The sequence below is a fragment of the Cebidichthys violaceus genome, unplaced genomic scaffold (genome assembly GCF_023349555.1).
Source record: "Cebidichthys violaceus isolate CVI_PGR_0920_01 unplaced genomic scaffold, fCebVio1.0.p SCAF_5, whole genome shotgun sequence".
In the NCBI taxonomy this organism is placed as follows: Eukaryota; Metazoa; Chordata; class Actinopteri; order Perciformes; family Stichaeidae; genus Cebidichthys; species Cebidichthys violaceus.
Window position 1 is genome coordinate 13,656,966 of NW_027176705.1, and position 6,352 is coordinate 13,663,317.

The 6,352-nt window shown below is 45.1% G+C and overlaps 1 long non-coding RNA gene across 1 annotated transcript; it reads right to left on the reverse strand.

Annotated features, from left to right (window-relative positions):
- Positions 1-2,404: 2,404 nt before the first annotated feature.
- On the reverse strand, positions 2,405-4,839 carry LOC137887609 (uncharacterized). The gene is made up of 3 exons (XR_011105062.1): positions 3,318-4,839; positions 2,922-2,994; positions 2,405-2,675 (listed from the first exon to the last, which is right to left on the reverse strand). It is a non-coding gene; the product is annotated as an uncharacterized lncRNA (long non-coding RNA).
- Positions 4,840-6,352: the final 1,513 nt, after the last annotated feature.

Genomic DNA, 6,352 nt, shown 5'->3' on the forward strand with positions numbered 1-6,352 from the left:
CAGCTGGAACAAGATTACATTTTGGTTGACCTCATCTGACCTCTCTGTACTAGATCAAGATGTACTAGATAAAGCTTCACTTTATCAAAGTAAAAATTTGTATAGAGACCCTAAACATATAGTTCTATGATCTGGGAGAGCTTGAAAGCTCGTAGCTACATGATTTCTAAAAAGAAATATCCTGAAATTGTTTGTTTTTTTCAGTTGAAAATTAGAATTTTCAATTTGTGCTGTGTGCCATCTTAATGTACTCTTAACCAGTAACATATATACTGATATTTACACATATCAACACATCTCACAAGTGTTAGGGTTATTTTAATACCAAAATTATTAAAATAGCCCTTATCGTTGCAACGCTACTCTCATTATCCTATGGGTATGCTATTTTCAAGCCGAGGGCTTAAAAATAGGGCTAGGGTCCAAGAGGTTTTAAGAGACATGAGCCGTCCTTTCCTCTGTTGCATCACATGAAGCTACGTTTGTTTCTGATGACGGAGGCCACTGATCACAGCTGATCACAGCTGAGCTGTCAATCGGCTTTAACAGCTGGAGAGACTTTTGAGAAGTTTGTGTCTGTTCACATGATCACTGTACTTAATAATAGTAACTAATACTACTAATAACTAATAAAGACACCCAGTAATCATCACTGTACCGGTGTTTTCTCTCTGTATACTGTTACATCTTTAACATACTGTGACCTGTTTATGAGCGCAGGATCGATTTGTAAGGCAGAATGCGTTTGTACGTTTTGAAATTCAGATTGTGACGTCATTATTAATTAACCCAAAATATGATTATGGTTTGTCTTGAATACTGGAATAAATGTATTAGGCTCAATGTTTCAGGTTCAATTTAAGGTATAAAACCCTCAGGAATGATCAGTCTCACGTGACTGAATGAAATGATGATAAATGATGTAAAAAGCTCTCTGACTTTAATTGTTTCCATAATAAAAGTTATTGAGGGAAATATCAGATCATGAAAAGACAAATCTTTCTAATAAATGAAGAAAGTTCTTTGTGGTCCATTGTTCAGACTACAATGAACATCTATTTAAACCAAACGGTGAATCAGAAAACATATCAAATATAAAGCTTGAGTTTAATCTGTGATCCGTCTTCACTCTGGTATGAAACTCCAGTCAGTCAGTCCGATCGGCTGCAGCGTCCAATCACATAACTGATGTGCTCGGGCTTCCACCAGACGGTCCGCGTGCTCATCGTCACCAAACCCAACGTGGCGTAAAGACGCAGACCGAGACCGAGGAGGTCCGGATCTGTACGAGACACAAACAGGAAGTGAATCACTTCTGTGAGGCTCACTCGTCTTTTATCAGAAGACAACGACGTCCTTCTGCAGCTCTTGGCATCTAGATGGGTTTTTTTGCAATTTTCGCCAAAAAAAACATTTTACTTAAATGAACTCTGAGATCCTTTGTTCTTATTCTATTGTGTCTCTTGAATGCTGAGTTAACCTGTAATGCAGAGAAATATTCCTGTAACACAGCGATTCCCCATATTATTAAAAAAAGCCTTTATTGGGAAAAAGAAATGAGTTTTAGAAGAAGACTTTAGAGATCAAGATTTCATTTCTTGGTCTTTTGTTGCACTGTTGGCCGATGTTCTCCTGTTTTGTTCAAGTTGTCACTTTTAAAATGTTTTTTATTGAGAAATTAAATGTGCCTTTTGGAGAAAACATTTTTCTTATTGTCCTGTGTCTAATATGAACGGCTCCTTTATAACACCAGGAAGTAACGTCAAGAGGATTACTTTATCTAGAGGATTACTTTATCTAGAGGATTACGTTACTTTATCTAGAGGATTACTTTATCTAGAGGATTACTTTATCTAGGAACACAATAGAGTCTAAACAGCTGCTTCAGGCTTTGGTCTCGTTCAGAATTCTTCTTTCATGTTGTCGACATATTACAGTCAAAGGTTTATATACACACACACACACACACGTTAGGGTCGTATGTCAGACTATTATATTGTGTAAAAAATTAAATAAAGAGTTGCTGCTGACGTTATTTAATGCCTCATATGTGAGGTTTCAAAATTACACTATTTTTGTATTGCATACTTGACCTGTTTAATATTTACATATTCTTTAAAAAAAAAAAAGTTTAAAGAAACCAGAACCAGAGCGAGGTGTGATGATGCAATGTGACTCTTATCTCTTCGATTGAGAATTTAATATTTGGTGATGTACGTATATCTCAGATCCCATTTGTTCAATCATGAAAAACTAAGACTTTGGGGTAGAAAGGTTTCCATCCATCCATGTGTGTCACTCTCAATGCTTTTGTCTCAACCTTTTCGGGTTCAACAGTCCCGTCTAGACCTGTTGGTGGGGAGCTGGGCTTTTGTGCAGTTCAATCAGGAGAGACAAGTGAATATAAAATTAAAAACAAGTAGTTAACATTTATTATGACAGATGATGCGTTCATGAGTTACGCAGAACTTCTTTGACGCTTGAACACGACGAGGAGATTTGTGATCCAGTTGCGATCGTCCCGAGCGGCAACAATATAAATCCCTCTCCGTGGAGTCCAGACACTGGTGGTGATGGTGGCTGATGAGGATGATGAGGTTGATGAAGCTGATGAATCTGCGAAGACTGGGCGGAGATGGGGAGGTGGAGGATTCCGTAACAGCAGCGTGAACGTACTGAAGGTAGAGAGACAATCGTATTTAAAGACAGACAGCGGCAAGATGATATGCTAATGATGTCCTTGTGCTATTGGCTAGAGACCAGTTGATCTAGACAGCCGATATCATGATTGACAGCCCCAAACAATAACAACAAGGAAATAATGTGTGCATGCATGCATGCATGAGGAGTGACGGCAGATGTATGGTAAATAAGCTATGGGCTTAGGCATGCATGAGTATAGTCTTCTTGTCTGAACTTACGCTAGAGCTTCATTTGTTGGAAGGTTTGGCTGATCTCTCTGGCCTGACTGCTGCTGCTGCTCCAGCTCTCCCCCTACAGGACACAACACATAAGACATATAATCTACGTTTTGATACACAACAGACTGAATATATACAGTATACAATATACTTCTTTTTGACACAATTAAGCGTTGCCAAACTCAAACTTTCCAAGACCTTTAAAATGTTTCCTTCATTCAAATAATTCCCTGCAGCTCCTACGAGGAAAACAAACTCGTTCCAGTGAAGCTAACCCACATGAAGCCGGACATAAATATGCAGCAGGATAGACGAGAGGAAAAGTAAGCATCACACAGGAAATCATCCAGTGCGAACAAACAACCGCGCAACACGTCGGCCAAGCGCGCGACTCACCTGGCTGCAGGGGTTCTGGCTGGATTTGTCCGCTTAGCTCCTCTCTTGGCCACGCTGGTCTCAGAGGACCCCTTCACTCCTGCTGGTTGGGCGATGGACTGCTTGGCAGCTCTCTGATTTTCAACCTCCGGTCGGTCCTGCCACCACCTCTGTTCTGAGCAAACAGGAAAAAGGGGCTTTAATGTGGACGAGCAGGTCGTTTCCAAAAGGCCATCATAACTGTTACCGTAGACAGAGACAGTGAGCACACTATGCAGACAGCTATGGCTTCCTTTGACCCGTCTGAATTTGGGTTGTCGTCATATTGAGCCAGCTGTGCCAGACCCCAAGAGACACAGGGCGTGGCCGTCCCGCGGCGTGGTCACCACCGCTAGCTGGCAAGCCTGTAAAAGAGACATTACACATACAGGAACATTACTTTTAACCCATCCAGGTGGCCGTGCTCCGACTTGTTTCCCAGTGTTCCACAATCTTTCCAATGTATTGGAGTGTGGACCAGAGTATCTATCCCCTTACAAAATCAAAAAACAAACAAACAAAACTAATAAAAGAAAAAAAAAAGAGCTCTATCATTTCGGTCACCTAAATTCTTTTACTCAATCCTGTTTCTTTCAAGTATTGTAGTACATTTCCTGCCCCCAAGGTTAATGCATCTTCTAGATTTAGTTCCTCAACTTCTGCTTTGCTGAATAAAATGGCTATCTTGTGCTGACTTTCTAAAGCTTGTTTTGCTAAATTATCTGCTCTTACATTTTCTTTTACCCCTCTGTGTGCTGGTACCCACATAAACGATACAAACAAACCCATATTCTTAAGTCGGAACAGTGTTTCGTATATTTTATTAATTAAATCCTGCCTGCTATGGGATGTGAATGATTCTAATGAGGATAATGCTGAACTGGAATCTGAAAAGACAATTACCTTTTTTATCCGAACCTCCTCTACCCACTGCAGTGCTGTTAAAATGGCCAACGTCTCAACTGTATAAAGAGACAAATCATCTGATGTTATCTTTTTGACTTCAAATTGCAAGGTTGGTATGGAGACCGACCGACCGACCGGCCGACACTCCGTCTGGGTGAGACAGACAACCAGACCGACAGTCCGCATCAGTGAGACAGACAACCAGACCGACATTCCGCCTGAGTGAGACAGACAACCAGACCGACACTCCGCCTGAGTGAGACAAACAGACAAACACTCCGCCTGTGTGAGACAGTGAGACCGACCGACACTCCGCCTGAGTGAGGCAGTGAGACCGACCGAACGGCCAACACTCCGCCTGGGAGAGACAGTGAGACCAACCGACACTCCGCCTAAGTGAGGCATTGAGACCGACCGACACTCTGCCTAAGTGAGGCAGTGAGACCGACAGACCAGCCGACACTTCGTCTGAGTGAGACAAACAGACAGACACTCCGTCTGAGTGAGACAAAAGGACAGACACTCCGTCTGAGTGACGCAGACAGACATACACTGCGTCTGAGTGAGACAGACAGTCTGTTTGTCTCACTCAGGCGGAGTTTCGGTCTGTCTGTTTGTGTCACTCAGACGGAGTGTCTGTCTGTTTGTCTCACTTAGACGGAGTGTTTGTCTGCCTGCCTCATTCGGATGGAGTGTCTGTCTGTCTGCGTCACTCAGACGGAGTGTCTGTCTGTTTGAGTCACTCAGACGGAGTTTCTATCTGACAGCGTCACTCAAACGGAGTGTCTGTCTGTTTGTCTCACTCAGATGGAGTGTCTGTCTGTTTGTCTCACTCAGACGGAGTGTCGGCCAGTCCGTCGGTCTCACTGCCTCACTCAGACAGAGTGTTGGTCGGTCGGTCTCACTGCCTCACCCAGGCGGAGTGTCGGCCGGTCTGTCGGTCTCACTCAGACGGAGTGTTGGCCGGTCGGTCCGACAGACACTCCGTCTGAGTGACGCAGACAGACATACACTCCGTCTGAGTGAGACAGACAGACCGACACTCCATCTGAGTGAGACCGAACGGCCGACACTCCGTCTGAGTGAGACAGACAGACCAGCCGACACTCCGTCTGAGTGAGACCGACAGACCAGCCGACACTCCGTCTAAATGAGACCGACAGACCGACACTCCGTCTGAGTGAGACCGACAGACAAACGCTCCGTCTGAGTGACGCAGACAGACCCTCCGTCTGAGTGAGGCCGACAGACAGACACTCCGTCTGAGTGAGGCCGACAGACAGACACTCCATCTGAGTGAGGCCGACAGACAGACACTCCGTCTGAGTGAGGCCGACAGACAAACACTCCGTCTGAGTGAGACAAACAGACAGACACTCCGTCTGAGTGAGACAAACGGACAGACACTCCGTCTGAGTGACGCAGACAGACATAAACTCCGTCTGAGTGAGACAGACAGACCAACACTCCATCTGAGTGAAACAAACAGTCTGTTTGTCTCACTCAGACGGAGGTTCGGTCTGTCTGTTTGTGTCACTCAGACGGAGTATCTGTCTGTTTGTCTCACTTAGACGGAGTGTTTGTCTGTCTGCCTCACTCGGATGGAGTGTCTGTCTGTCTGCATCACTCGGACGGAGTGTGTGTCTGTCTGCGTCATTCGGACGGAGTATGTGTCTGTCTGCGTCACTCAGACGGAGTGTCTGTCTGTCTGCGTCACTCAGACGGAGTGTCTATCTGACTGCGTCACTCAGATGGAGTGTGTGTCTGTCTGCGTCACTTAAATGGAGTGTCTGTCTGTTTGTCTCACTCAGATGGAGTGTCTGTCTGTTTGTCTCACTCAGACGGAGTGTCGGTCGGTCGGTCGGTCTCACTGCCTCACCCAGGCGGAGTGTCGGCCGGTCGGTCGGTCTCACTGTCTCACTCAGGCGGAGTGTCGGCCGATCAGTCTCAGTCTGAGTGAGACAGACAGACCGACACTCCGTCTGAGTGAGACCGACAGACCGGCCGACACTCCGTCTGAGTGAGACCGACAGACCGACACTCCGTCTGAGTGAGACCGACAGACAGACGCTCCGTCTGAGTGATGCAGACAGACCCTCCGTCTGAGTGAC